Source organism: Acartia tonsa, chromosome 8 (assembly GCF_053477335.1).
Source record: "Acartia tonsa isolate MP-2025a chromosome 8, ASM5347733v1, whole genome shotgun sequence".
Classification (NCBI taxonomy): domain Eukaryota; kingdom Metazoa; phylum Arthropoda; class Copepoda; order Calanoida; family Acartiidae; genus Acartia; species Acartia tonsa.
The window spans coordinates 44569393-44585408 of record NC_137267.1 but is presented as its reverse complement, the minus strand read 5'-3'; positions in this window follow the sequence as shown (position 1 = coordinate 44585408).

The window sequence follows — 16016 nt, the reverse complement described above, 5'->3', positions numbered from 1 at the left end:
TCTATCGACGTCAGGAAAACCCAATACACCTTTTTTTCTAGGGGGTTTCTTTCCACCTTCCCTTTTTCTTTCCCTCTACTATGACGTCAATAGAATAGGGAGGCCAAAAGCGGGGACATCTATCCCCATTTTCCTAGGGCACTAAACACAGCTACCATAATAAATTTTTAAGAAGGTGATTTTAATTCAGTAAAAAATGTAAAAAGGTTCGTTTAAATCGCTAAGAAATGTGTTTTTTAAGGATTGATCTCTGTTTTTTTTTGCTATCCATTCTTTGTCCAACGAGCAATAAATCTATTAACTAAGAGTTTTAAGATTGATGTAAGGTTTATAAGGGAATAATACCATACACACAATATTATACTCTATAAAACAAGGATGACAACATCCATAAAAACGAAGCTCTGAAACGGGTGGACAAACGAACATTAACACTTGTAGAGTGTCAGAACTGAATATACAAAATATTTATATATGTATAAGTGTTGACAAAATTATACATAAATTTGTTACAAAACTTCTTAAATACGGAACTGGTTTAAGGACATACTGACATTTTAAGGAATGATTATATAACATAAAAAATTGTTGTTAAATAAGTTGAAAATCAACACGTTAAAAAAGGACATACTGACATTCTGGTAATGATTATAGATTTGCTACACTTTCTAACTCATACCCAACTACTACAGGAATCATCATGCAAAATTTGAAATCGATAGGAGGATAGAAGTACAGACAGACGTACAGACCGATTCTAATAATAGATAAGCTTCGCTTTTAAAAATACCGAACCTATACACAATATTATACTCTATAAAAATACTATGTAACCTATGTTCGTATACCCATGTAATATACATACATACACAAATAGGGTTGTAGCCGTTTAGTATAAATTTGTTTTTGTATAGAAGCTACTCTATAATTCACTTTGTGCGTCCGTCCACCCATAAGTTTTATAACCAAGTAAACTTATTAATTGGCTTAAAAACTTTGGGTACTTTTATTGAATTTTGATTGGTTTGTTCCAATACTGATATTGTATAAATTTTCTACCAATAATCAAAATCTTCTGTGATAATTTTGTTTATCATCATTTGGGATGTAATTCAATATACAGACCATTGTCTTATCCCTTAAGATACGAGGTATACAGTAAGTACAACTTGTAGTTGATTACTTTGTTTAAGTCTAGACTTCACAAATTAGTAGTAAATCTCATGGATCTAAAGGGATAAGGCAATGGCCGATATATTGATGTACATCCCCAATGAAAATACACAAAATTACCCCTTCTGTAGATTAAAAATTAGTGGTTGAAACGTAATTAACCAAAAAATCTAAATTTAATAAAAGATTGTTAAGCAAACGAAAAAGAAAACTTTATTATAAAACTTTGGGGACTAGTGTAACAAACAGTCCAATATCCCATCCCATCCTGAAGTTGAAAAATAAATAATTTCGTCAGAACCCTAATAAAAAAAGATACTTTTATGGTTGTATAATATAATAATGCAATATGCGTATGTACATCTGTTTATTCTTATATTACAATATATATACATTATTTATGTATATTATACATATATATATACACGTATAATTTTTATATTATATATTATAAATACATTTTAGGATAAATACTATGGGGGGGGGGGGGAGTTGGACTATAAATTACTCAGATACCTAAGGTATTATAATGCATTATCTTATTTATTGGCTAAAATCATTAAAAACTTTTAAAGAGTTTTGAATGGTTGGTTTCAAACTAGAAATGTCTAAATTTTCATCAAATAGATTTACAGAAAGGGTAATTTTGTTTATCATGTATATTGATTTAGCGTCCTTTGTCTTTTCCCTAAAGATCCCTGATTAATACTTAATATTTACTTTAAAAACTGTAAATAAAATTGTTTTCTGGTTTCTGCATTCTAATAGAGTAAAATCCGTGGAACTTAAGATTCAAGGAACTTTTATCTATGTATTCTGGTTACTGCATTCTATCATAGTAAAATCCGTGGACCTAATGTTGTATATATATTTTATGTATGTGCTCTGGTTTTTGCACTCTAATAGGGTAAAATCCGTGGAACTCATGAAATATGTTTCTTTTTGTATAAAAGTGTTCTGGTTTCTGTACTCTAGCATGGTACCATCTGTGGAGATAATTATACAAATATCTGGTTTCTGCACTTTAACATGGTAAAAATCCGTGGACTCCAAGATGCATATATCTATAATCTATCTATTGGGAAACCCAAAACATTACGTAAGGCCAGACAGATAAATACACTTATAAATCAGCTTTGCTAAGAGTACCATTCTATATTGGTGGGTAAATAATTGTCATGGATTTAAAGGGATAAGAGAGACAATGGCCGATAAATTGATGTATATCCCAAAAATTATCCCTTCTGTAGATTAATGATTGAAACATTTGGAAATAAACCTAATGAACCAATCAATTAAAATTCAGTTAAAGTCTCCAAAGTTGTTAAGCCAACTAATAGGAAAACGTTATTATAAACAGCCCACCCTAATAATTGTACTGACAATCTAATATCTTGTGGTATATAGTAATGTAATATTATCAAGTTGATATGCCACAATGGATGTAGAACATACGTGGATATTATGACAGGGGGAAAATTGTCGTCAAATCAGGTTGCTATTTACCCTGTCACTTATTGGTCAGGCCGTTCATCCAGTAGGAGATGAGGGATTGGGGTAAAGAGAGGGGATTGAGGAGAACTTTATTTTAGCCTTCTACAAGTTTTACTTTATTAGAGAACATGATAATCTGGTGCAAGATCCAAATAATAATAAATCTATTTATGCCACCAAACATTTTATGCATATGCTTATTGGGAAAAATCACAGGGATCAAAAGGGATAAGACAATGGCCGATAAATTTATGTACATCCCCAATGATATTACACCTTTTGTAGATTACAATTATTAGTTTAAACGTTTGAACACTTAACTTAATGAACTAAACAATCAATAAAATTCTACAAGGTTATTGAGCCAACGAATAAGAAATATTATTATATTATTATAAACTTTGGGGACTCCCCTCCCTGAAAAAATCAGCAATTTAGAGATAGAAAAATAGGCTCATAATAAAATAGGATAATTTTGGGATACTTCAAGGAAATAGGTAGCTTGATAATTTATAAACTACATTAGATTTTTGTTTTAAAAGAAAAAATTTTAAAGATTGATATTGATAAATTTAAACAATACCTCGCAAGACCTATAATAAGCTTCACTGTAAAGGAAACACATTCGGTAATTTTAGGTAATTTATAAGTATCTTTTTGTGTGATTAATATTAGCATTTTTAATGCCATCTTTGTTATATAACTTGCTTAAACATATGTTTATTCAGTGTAACCAAAATTATATAACAAATTCAAAAAATAGTATTTTAGTCAGTAAAACATGCAGTATGTCAGTTTAACTTGCGACCGTGGCTCAACATGTAGCGCATCCGCTCGTCGTCGGGAAGGTGATAGGTTCGAATCTCGGTCCAACACCAAGTCATAACTAAAGACGTTAAAAATGACTCCCACTGCTACTATGTCAGATGCGCGACGTAAATAATTAGAGTGGGGGGAATGCCTTGGCCCAAAACAGGCGCAACTCGCTACCATGCACAGTTGGGACTTCTCAGACAAAGGTCGTGCATCTGAGAGAGTTGGTTGTCTGATGGGTGATTGGACGCTTTACACCGCAATCATAAGTATTGTATGTATGTTCCAAGGTGCGTGGAGAGAGGTCTAGTACCCGAAGCGACACCTAGCCCCCTAGGGTCTTTAACTCTTTTTATTTCAATTTTTATTTCAATTTTTTTTTCATTTTTGTATTCAATTGTTTTAGCATATAGTTATTTAACCCTTGCTCCCTCTATTCTTTTACTTTAATGTAAAAAAAAAGATATCTAAACTTTAGTACCAAAATGTGAAAATTTTCTAACCCGTAATAAGACCTGATTGTTCTTTCACTATGTTCTAATTGGTCCAATTTACTAATTATGGATCTATATTAATTATGATTGTTGTCGAAGCACAGCTGGTTGAGAAAATACAAAGAGACGAGCTTCCTAATACTTGTTGTTTGTTTATATAAACACCTATGAAGAATCCATACTACATAAATTGAATAATGGATATGTTATTACTTCGATCTTACAACAGATTTTCATGTTCTCTAATAAAGTGAAACACGCAGCGGGCCAAAATTCTTTGCCTGTATTATCCTCTTAGAAATTTTTTTTTAATTTTGAAAATTTGAGTACCCCCCCCCCCCCCTCTCCGACAGCGAACTATGAACTCTGGCCGCAGCACTCGGCCCCCTTGCCTGCCTAGCCGCAGCGCTCGGTTCCCTAGCCTAAAACCTAACCTAACCTAAAATAGTTGTTCGTCGTTGTCGTTGTCGGGGGGGGGGGGGGTTACTCAAATTTTCAAAATTAAAAAAAAAAGTTCTAAGAGGATAACGCCTCTTTCCCTTTCCACCCCCTATACCCCATCCACTTCCCTCCTAATGTATGAACGAACTGATTAGTAAATGAGTTCCATGTTAGCAAGCTGAATTGACGACAATTTTTCCGCTGTCCTAATATCCACGTATATTCTACATCCATTACATGAATATAGGCTGAGGGGAATATATTAGCAAAAATATCATCTTAATACATCATAAATGTTTTGAGTAATAATATATATATTATGTTAATCAAATATCAAGGATGACAACATTCATATGAATCCAGGTATCTAAAAGGATAAGACAATTGCCAATAAATTGATGTACATTCCCATTGTCAATACACTAAATTACCCCTTCTGTAGATTACATTAAGTGGTTGAATCGTTTAAATACTTAACTAAATAAACCAACCAATCAAAATTCAATAAAAGTTCCCAAAGTTGTTAAGCCAACGAAATATCAAACTCTTATTGGTGGAATTTTGATTATTTGGTTTCAAACCAGTAGTGTCCACATATTTTTCTGATTTCTCTCAAAGTGCGATGAGAAGTAGAGAAACCATAGCTTCACTATTTTGAAAAAAAATGGAAATAAGGGTTGGGAAGTTATTGTCTTTTTTATTTTAGGTCATGTTAGGTTATGTTATATTGGTTACAGGTAGACCCGCAGGTTTAGGGCACCGCAGGAATAATAGTTATGCACTAAGAAAATAAACAACAACCCCTCTTTTATCTCGAATTCATTTCAAAATAAAGGAAGTGGGTTTCGGTGCTTTCTATGTAATAAAGTTTAAATAGAAATATTAAAAATTTTAAATTTGTGGCTGCCGATCCCTAAAATGCGCCAAATTTAGGATAAATACACAAAAACGGAGAGAGGTGAAAATAAGTCAAATATTGTAAATATATTATCAATCACAAAACAACTCAAAATTCTGAACAATTTTAAAATCAAAGAAAATATAATATTTTTCTACCTTTAGGATATAAAATTAGCAATATTAATTGGTTATTTTTTCAATAATCTTAAGCTACAAAAGAAAACGTAAATAAACAAATAAACATTTATAAATAATGCAAAAAAAACTTAATTCTTATTTATAATTTTCAAGTTTCAAGTTTCTCACATTTACTTAGTTATTTACCTCGATAGGGTTGGATTCTCCTTCGATTTCAAGATAATCACAATAAGTAACATTCAACAGACAACAAACCCTGGAATTGCCTGATATTTTTTCTGGATGTCCTAACCGTGCATGTAAATAAGTTGAGCCTGTTTATGGGTTAAGGCATTTCCCCTAATAGTGTCACATGCCATTCAAAGAAGCAGAGGGTATTTTATATATGGGTTTGTTCAGACTCGAACCTGCCACCTCCATAAAAGCAATCGTGTACGCTAATGTTACTGGTATTTACCCCCCGCAAGGTCCAAACACCTCCAACAAAAGAAAACCTTTGCACTCCACTGTATTTGGTAACCTACATATTCAACAATCAATATAATATTACTTGGAACTTACACCAGATTTTCATGTTCTCTAATAAAGAAAAACACGTCTTTGGATAATATAACGATTCGCCCCTTCCACCTCCTTTACCCCCACCCCTTCGTGCCTACTGGATGAACGAATTGACCAACAAATGAGTTCCATGTTAGCAAGCTAAATAGATGACTATTTTTCTCCCTGTCACAATATATTCTACATCCATTACATTAACAGTTTTTATATAAGGTAAATAAACTTTTTACTTTACAATTTAATAATATCTAAAGTTTTGAAAAACACATAAAATGAAACAAAATTCTACTATTTTGATCTTTACTATTGTTTACATTCTCAAGGACAAAAGACAGTCATTATTAAGAGAAAAATATGAAGCTTGGGGGTTCACTAAAAGTGTCGACCCCTCCCATATTTTGAAATTAAAAGTAATGAGTCGAGGATTGGGCTAGGTTAGGTTTGGTTGTATTTAGTACAGGTTAGCCCCGCAAGATTCGCAGGTAAAGACATTGCAGAGTTTGGGTAATTTTTTTTATAAATAAGGGATGGGGGGTGGGGGGTTGTGATCGCTAGACGCGTGAGGAAAAGCATCCAAAACCCCATTTAAAATTTATTTTCCTTTCTCTAATATTTGTTGGTTTTTTTTTGCTTATATTTGTCCTTGTGACTTTATATTTGAAGAATTTACAATTTCGTATAGTAAACAGTTTTAAATTGGAATATTTGTTCTTTACTCAGGTATAAATCAGGGTGAAAGACAGCTTTCCTCAGACGTTAAAATAAAAAATTATAAGATTTTATTAATTTCATGATTTTTATTTTGATATTCGTGGAATATTGCAGTAAAAAGATGCTATATATAATTTCTCCGTATGGCTGAGAAACGGTTCTAATCCAGTGTATATGAATCGGTTTCGAAGCCACAATGCAAATAAGTTTTGTTTTGACGATTTATTCGTCTTTTAATATAAGACGTTTTGTCAATGTTTGCAAATAAATAAATTTTCAGTATGGCTTTGAATCCTATTAACATCTGCAGGATTAGAACCGTTTCCCAGTAATACTGAAAAATTATGTATAGAATCCTGTTACAGACAATTTTTCCCGAATGTTAAAATAGAAATCCTAAAATTAAACCAGTTTATTAGCCCGAGCCTTCGTCTCTTCGGCCCTAACAAAACTGGTTTTAATCTTAAATTTTTAATTTTAATATCCACGGAAAATTGCGTTAAATAACTATTCCTTCATCCCTGGATATATTCAGAGTTTACTACTATTCATCGTAAATAAACTTTAGGCTAGGTTTATACTTTTGGTTAATAACATTTACTATTTATATATTGTACTAGCGACTGGTCCAGTAGCATCTAGGGAAAAGATTGGGAGGGTAGAAAATAGCCTAAAACTATCCCAAGACTTAGATTTAAGATAAAAAAGCCTAAAAACATCGCTAAGACTTAAATAGCCAAGAACCATCCTGGGATCCAGGGGCGTCAAAGCTTTTTTTATTTGGGGGGGGGGGTAAATTTTTGAAAATAAAAATTTGGGGTGGGGGTAATCACCCCTTTATCCCCCCCCCCCTTGGACGTCTATGCTGGGATCAATGTAAATCTTCCAAAACATTGAACTGTGAATTACACAGGTACCCAAAGTTTTATTTGGGTACTTTTATTGAATTTCGATTGGTTTGTTTCAAACTATGAGTGTTCAAATTTTTCTAATAAATAATAGTAATCTACAGAAGAGGGGTGATTTTGTTTATCATCATTGGTGTCTTTCATTATTTTATCTCTTAAGTAACACTCTAATTTTCTATCTAAAATTTTAATGCAAATTTTTGTTCAACCTTGGACCAGAGTGTTTATAATTTGATTAAGTTAAACACTTAGGATGCAAACCTGAATAATTCCTAATAATTTATTTTCAATTAAATTTATTACTTAATATAAAACCAGCAAAAGCGCCCCTAGCGTTTAGGGGTTATGTATTCAACAAGGGTAAGAACGGTCAGAAACCATCCAGTGACCTATATGATGCGTTCCTGAAAAGAAGAACTCAATAAGTTTGGTGGTTATTGAAATCTTAAGCTTCGGACAAAGTACCTTCTACATCCTTAAACTAAAGTAACAGGATGTTTGTTTGTCTGAGTGTCTCTGTGTCTGTGTATCTGTGTGTCTGTACCGAAGGATCTCGCTAACCGCTGAACCGATCGGGTTCCCCTTAACAGGGTAGCTTCTTATAAATCCCAGGAAGGTTTATAACTATTTTTATGGGGGGTGAGAGACCCTCAACTCCCCCAAAAAATGAGAAATCCCCCCCCCAAAAAAATTTCTTAAATTTTTTTATTTAAAATTAAAAATGAGAGGGGAGGCAGTGGGCACCCCCCCTTAAAAAAAAATTGTTTCTCCCACCCCAAAACTTTTTTTTACTTTTTCTTTTAAAATTTAAAATAAGAAATTTGGTTATTAAATTTGACTCTCTCCTCCGCAAGTGCCCCCTAGAGGCCTCTAATGGCGTAGCCGCTAGTTATGCATATAATAGGACTAGTGTCTTTTCCCTAAAAGGGTAGCTTTACAAAGCGTCTAAAAAATTATCCGTGTGACGTCATAAAATTACTTACAAATCCATCTCTTTTTTAGGGATTTCCTTTCCCACATCTCCTCTCATCTCATTTTTATGACGTTACACGGATGATCTATTGAGACACTTTGTAAAGCTTCGCTTCAAATTTGAATTTTAGTTTTAAAGAAAATTTTACTTTGGGGGATCTTTGGAAGTCGAAATACACTTTTCAAAATAGTGGTAAACTTTTCCTACACATACAAAAAGCTTTACTGTATAGGAACACTCTATTGCTCCAACGGTGTTAAAGAGATCCTTTGATACAAACAGACAGACATCCTGTTAGTTTTATAAAATGATAATAGAAAAACAAAAGAAGTTTTAACTGTCTTAAACATAAATCTGGTGCAATGATCAATTATGAAATTTATTGTGGTAATAGATTTTCTTTAAAATAATTTCTCGGATTATTTCAACAAGAAAAGTTGGCACACAGACTCAAAATTAAACAGATTAACACCAGGGATCTAAAGGGATAAGATAATGAACAATAAACTGATGTACAGCACCATTAATTGTACACAAAATTAACCCTTCTGTAGATTACAATAAGTGGTTGACACGTTGGGATGCTCAAATTAATCAACCAACCAATCAAAATCCAGTGAAAGTCACCAAAGTTGTTGAGCCAGAGAATAACCTTATTATAAAACTTTGGGGACCAGCCCAAAGTCCCCTCAATCCCTGGATTAACCCAGTGGCGTGCACAGAGTTTTGCCAGGAGGAGGTAAAGCCTTGGGGGGGGGGGGACGAAGAAAGTCCTACCAAGTTTTCATGTTTATAGATGTGTTTTAAAAACAAGAGGGTGGACGTTTCGATGCTCGCTTGGCACTTTCAGTAAAAGCACAAAAAGTAAGCCAAATAATTTTGACCTATTTTAAATGAGAAAAAAGTTTTGCATGGAACTTTAAGTTAAAAGTTTATAATTCTACATAGTTTAGTTTTGCCTGATGAATTACCTTTTTTCCTGGGAGCAAAGCTTTTCGTGGATTTATGTTTAAAGCAACGTAGATATAACCCTCTCATTTCGGTATTAAACGAGAGATATTTGAATAACCAAAGGTGGATTCTTAACTAATCGCTTAGTGGGGCAAAATTGTTTTCGTGAAAAATCCACCGAAATCACATAAAAAATATACAAAAATTAAATAAAATCTTAAGTTAATAACCCATCTATGATTTTGTTTAATTTTTGTAGCTTTTAAATGTGATTTTGGTGCATTTTTCACGAAAACAATTTTGCCCCACTAAGCGATTAGTGGGGCAAACTTTTTTTAAGGATTCGCCTCAAGTCTGTGCACGTACGTGCTTTAATGTTATCTACTACCAGATGTGCCCCTACACTCTAGGGGCTTCATTATTAGGTGAAGTTTTGAGAAGAACTAAAAAAAAACATACTACTTTACTTTTTAGAAATCTTTTGCTTTCAATGATACATGTCCATGACTTTAGGTAAAATTGAAAGCCGCCTGTATGTCATGAAAGTAGCTGGTATGTTCAATCAACACCCGCCAAAAGTGTTAAACCCGCTCTATCAAATTAACAATGTCTTACTTATGTTATCTGACCCGCGGTATGGAGGTGTCGGGTTCGAGTCTGGTACACACCGCGTCATACTAGAGACGTTAAAGTCTGGCACGTGACACTAATAGTAAGAATAGTGGGATTGCATTGGCCCAAAACAGGCAAAACACATTACATTTCAGACAAAGGTTGTGCAATCAAAGAGTGGGTTGTCTGTTTGGTGTTACTTTACCTAATATCCCGGGTGTTTGGATAGAAAAGGAGAGATATGGTGCCACTTAGTTATCCTTGGATTTTAAACTGGACGTTAGAGTGTCATGTATGTATGTATATATGTAGCCTTGATTCTCTGAAGTTAGGATTCAGATGCACAAGGAGATTGGAGGTGAGAATCCTTTGACCAATCCTAGATTTGTAAGCTTCGCGCACAGCTGAGTGTATTCTATGTTACATTACAAGCTGACCCGCAATTCTCGTGGAAGCTACTCAATTATTACATCACCCTGGCCTAGAGTTTTGGCAGGTGTTCCATATTAAGCCATTCTAATTAATGGCACTCTCCCTAGTAGTTTTTACCCCTTTTCGGTCAGATTAGAAATCCACAGTCACTAGATTTCAGATTTAAATCTGTCTCAATATGACTCTTTGTTACCAAAGTTCAGATATGACAAAATTTGACCAAAGTTCAGATTTCAATCTGAAATTTAGTGACATTATGTCAGGTTATTTTCTCATTTTTGGCAATGCAAACAAATCTGACACAATATCACCAAAAGTCATATATGACATTTAGTGACATAGAGTCAGAGTTGGGGAAATTACCTGATCTGACACATTGTTGCCAAAAGTCATATATGACATTTAGTGACATAGAGTCAGAGTTGAGAAAATTACCTAATCTGACACATTGTTGCCAAAAGTCATATATGACATTTAGTGAAATAGAGTCAGAGTTGAGAAAATTACCTAATCTGACACATTGTTGCCAAAAGTCAGATATGACATTTAGTGACATAGAGTCAGAGTTGAGAAAATTACCTAATCTGATACAATATCACCAAAAGTCATATATGATATTTAGTGACATAGAGTCAGAGTTGGGGAAATTACCTAATCTGACACATTGTTGCCAAAAGTCAGATATGACATTTAGTGAAATAGAGTCAGAGTTGAGAAAATTACCTAATCTGACAAATTGTTGCCAAAAGTCATATATGACATTTAGTGACACAGAGTCAGAGTTGAGAAAACTACCTAATCTGACACATTATTATCAGAATTCATATATGACATTTAGTGACATATAGTCAGAGTTGGGGCAATTACCTAATCTGACACATTGTTACCAAAAGTCATATATGACATTTAGTGACAAAGAGTCAGAGTTGAGAAAATGACCTAATCTGACAAATTGTTACCAAAAGTCATATATGACATGTATTGACATAGAGTCAGAGTTGGGCCAATTACCATATCTGACACATTGTTACCAGAATTCATATATGACATTTATTGACATAGAGTCAGAGTTGGGGTAATTACCTAATCTGACACATTGTTACCAGAATTCATATATGACATTTAGTGACATAGAGTCAGAGTTGGGGAAATTACCTAATCTGACACATTGTTACCAAAAATCATATATGACATTTAGTGAAATAGAGTCAGAGTTGAGAAAACTATCTAATCTGACATATTATTATCAAAAATCATATATGACATTCTGTAGATGCTGCATCTAAGTTTCAAATAAATTGAACATGAGAACACTACTTTTGAAGAGAAGCTTTGCTCCCAAATATATTAAGTAGTCTTAATTATGTATATTAATAATAATTTGATACACACACTGACCTTGACAGGCACACCTCCTTAAATTGGAGTAAGGCTTACACTCTGACTTTCAAGGTGAAAGTCATAACCATCAAAGCCCAGAATTAGGCAATCTTTATGCATTATTCAGCCTATTTTTAGCAATATATTTGCATATATGGACCATGTAGGCACATCTATTGTAATTTAGCAATGTTATATGTTTATATCCAACCATATACCTATTGTAAATTTTCTATTTAACTATTTCTGTATATAAGCCATATTTAAGCCTATTTCTCAGATAACTTTCTTATCCAAAGTATCCCAACAATTTTACGCTCACGCTAAACATACAAACACAATCTAGAAACAGACAACCCTCTAAATTCAAGTATTTAGTTTTCTTTATAGTTTGTAAATGCTTTAAAGCTCAGTTAACATTTAACTCGCAAACCATTCTGTTCTCCCTCTTCTCTCCTGGCTTGAGTAGGTAATATGGCTTAGTTAATTTAGCATGCATTGTTTAGTTTAAATTTAGGTTCCTTTGTACTTGGCATGTACTGTGCATATGACTTATGTTAAAGGACTAATTATATGCACAGCCATGACTTGGACTTCGGCACTTCTCATCCTACACTACTTAAACTCTCTCACTGTAATGATAACTCTTATATATATACTTAAACTTACTATTGTTATCATGTAACTTAAAATATATGCCTGATTTATCTGTAAATACAATTACTTTAGTGAACAGTTTTCTTCCTTTTATGATCTTTACTATACTTATACTATATTAATCTAACATTAAAAAACCAACCTTTATTCTTAGGTTAAAGCACTATAATACCATGCATGGGTATTTATGAATTGCCAGAGCTTCATAAATTTGTATTATATTTGTGGGAATAAAGAACAGAGCATTCTACATTGACACTGATGTTGAGAATACTTATGGGTATTTTATTGAAATTCTAAATTTATGCAGTACTCATAGGAGAGCATCCCCCATATTCACAATAATGGACAAGCACCCTATTTGCACTACCAATTAAATGACATAGAGTCAGAGTTGGGCCAATTACCATATCTGACACATTGTTACCAAAAGTCATATATGACATTTAGTGAAATAGAGTCAGATTTGGGGAAATTTCCTAATCTGACACATTGTTAACAAAAATCATTTAGTGACATAAAGTCACAGTTGAAAAAACTACCTAATCTGACACATTGATACCAAAAATCATATATGACATTTAGTGACATAGAGTCAGAGTTGGGGCAATTACCATATCTGACACATTGTTGCCAGAATTCATATATGACATTTAGTGACATAGAGTCAGAGCTGAGAAAATTACCTAATCTGACACATTGTTAACAAAAATCATATATGACATTTAGTGACATAGAGTCAGAGTTGGGGCAATTACCATATCTGAAACATTGTTACCAAAAGTCATATATGACATGTATTGATATAGAGTCAGAGTTGGGGCAATTACCATGTCTGACACATTTTACCAAAAGTCATTTATGACATTTAATGACATAGAGTCAGAGTTGGTGAAATTACCTAATCTGACACATTATTATCAGAATTCATATATGATATTTAGTAACATAGAGTCAGAGTTGGGGAAATTACCTAATCTGATACATTGTTACCAGAATTAATATAGGACATTTAGTGACATAGAGTCAGAGTTGAGAAAACTACCTAATCTGACATATTGTTATCAGAATTCATAGATGACATTTAGTAACATAGAGTCAGAGTTGGGAAAATTACCTAATCTGACACATTGATACCAAAATCATAAATGACACCTAGTGACATAGAGTCAGAGTTGAGAATACTACCTAATTTGACATATTGTTACCAAAAATCATATATGAGATTTAGTGACATAGAGTCATGGTTGGGCCAATTACCTAATCTGACACATTGTTACCAAAAATCATTCCCCCTTCGCAACATTCTACAAATTTTCATTTTATAATAAGTTTTATTAAGATTTGTTTATTAATTACGGTGCTAGATCGATTCCTAGATTTTTTAGGTTTTCATGATTTTCTTGATTCCTGTTTGGGATTGACAAATGTTGTCATCCTTGTTGCTTTTATGTAAGGATTAAAAAAAACACAATACATCCACTTGTTATCAGAGAGGAAATAGATTTGATTCGCTCAATATTTCAATAATGTTTGTTTCTTATTTTTATGTGTCAATGGATGTTATTCCTATTTAATTTAAACCCAAGTATACTGAATCAGGGAGGGAGTGGACATTGGGATGTTTGTTTAATAAACTAGCCCCCAAAGTAATTTATTATTTGTTGGCTTAACAACCTTAGGGAGTTTTAAAATTTAATTAGTTGCTTTATTTAGTTGAGTGTCCAAACTTTCAACCTCTAAGTTTAATCCACAGAAGACAGACAAACAAACAGACAGACGGCAAGATAGACAGATATATATACAGACAAACAGACAGACATACCTACAGACATATGGTCAGACAGACGGATAGATGATTTTTTGGTAGCTACTTGTAGAGAAGCTTTGCTTTGAAAAAAATGATAAACAAACAGAAGAATTGCCAATATATCCTATCTTTATTGGCCTAGGTAATCAATCAGTTCAAATCCTAAAATTACATACATAAATTGATAATCATAATTGAGACAAAATGTTTAGACTAAATATCTTAAATCTAAATGTATTAGTTCAGTTTTTATAAAAAAAGACTTGCTGTTTTTGTTATCAACAAAATCTGAGAGTAGCTACGCTCCTGGTTATTATAGGCTTGAAGATATACAAGTTACTAATACTAAAAAGGTATGTACATTTTGAAATCCATAGCGGAAAGAGAACTTTTGAGCCAGTTTAAGTGGAGAAAAGGTCGTCTTGTAGACTTTTTGGCAGACGGACAGACAGACAGAAAGACAAAGTCACCTCACACCCCATATTCATTTTGTTTTGAAAAAAAGGATTACAACATCCATAAGTTGCGAAACTCTTTAATTCTATAAATCTTATTTCATTAGTAAGTCAATCTATCTAAGTAGATTAAAAGAAAATTTGTTAAACAAAGAAAAGATTTCTGGGAGAAAATAAACACTCAGCATTATATCATTTTGTATGATGACTGACAGACTGAAATTCAAAGTAAATTACATACTGGATGCTCAGAGCAATGGGAAAAAATAATTTGAAGCTGTTATCCAAAACAAAGTTTAGCCAATACCCTGATAAAAGGCAGTCCGACTGCCATGGATGTTTTCTGTAAACGAAAGGAAATTTAATTTTGATATTATTAACTACAAAAATTTTGTAAACCAAAGATTTGGGATAACATGTGAAAAATAAAAAAAAAACAAGGATGATAACATCCATAAGTAGCGAAGCACAAAAAATTGTGGATTGGAATAAGTAGAAGTAGATTTAAAGTGTATTTATTAAAATCAAGAATAGATTTATTGGAGAAAATAAACATGAAACCTTGTTTTATTTTGTATGATGAAGACGGTTAAAGTAAATTACATACTAGGATGCACATAACAATGGCAAAAAATATTTTAAACTGTTAATGCAAAAAAGTTTTAAAATTGGACCAAAAATACAAAAGATATGGGGAAATATGTCAAATTATAAAAATAGCAAAAAACCCGCTAAAAGGCAGTTTGGCCGCCATTGTTTCTTTTCTTAGAACACCAGAAATTTAATTTTAATATCTTAAACTGAAAATTTTTTGAAAATTTGACCATAAACACCAAAGATATGGGTAAAAATGTGAAAAATATAAAAATAGCCAAAAACCTGCAAAAAGACAGTCTGACTGTCATTGTTGGTTTCTTCAAACGACAGGAAATATCATATATAACTTTTGGTGATATTGTGTCAGATTAGGTAATTTTCTCAACTCTGACTCTATGTCACTAAATGTCATATCTGACTTTTGGCAACAATGTGTCAGATTAGGTAACTTTTCAACTCTGACTCTATTTCACTAAATGTCATATATGACTTTTGGCAACAATGTGTCAGATTAGG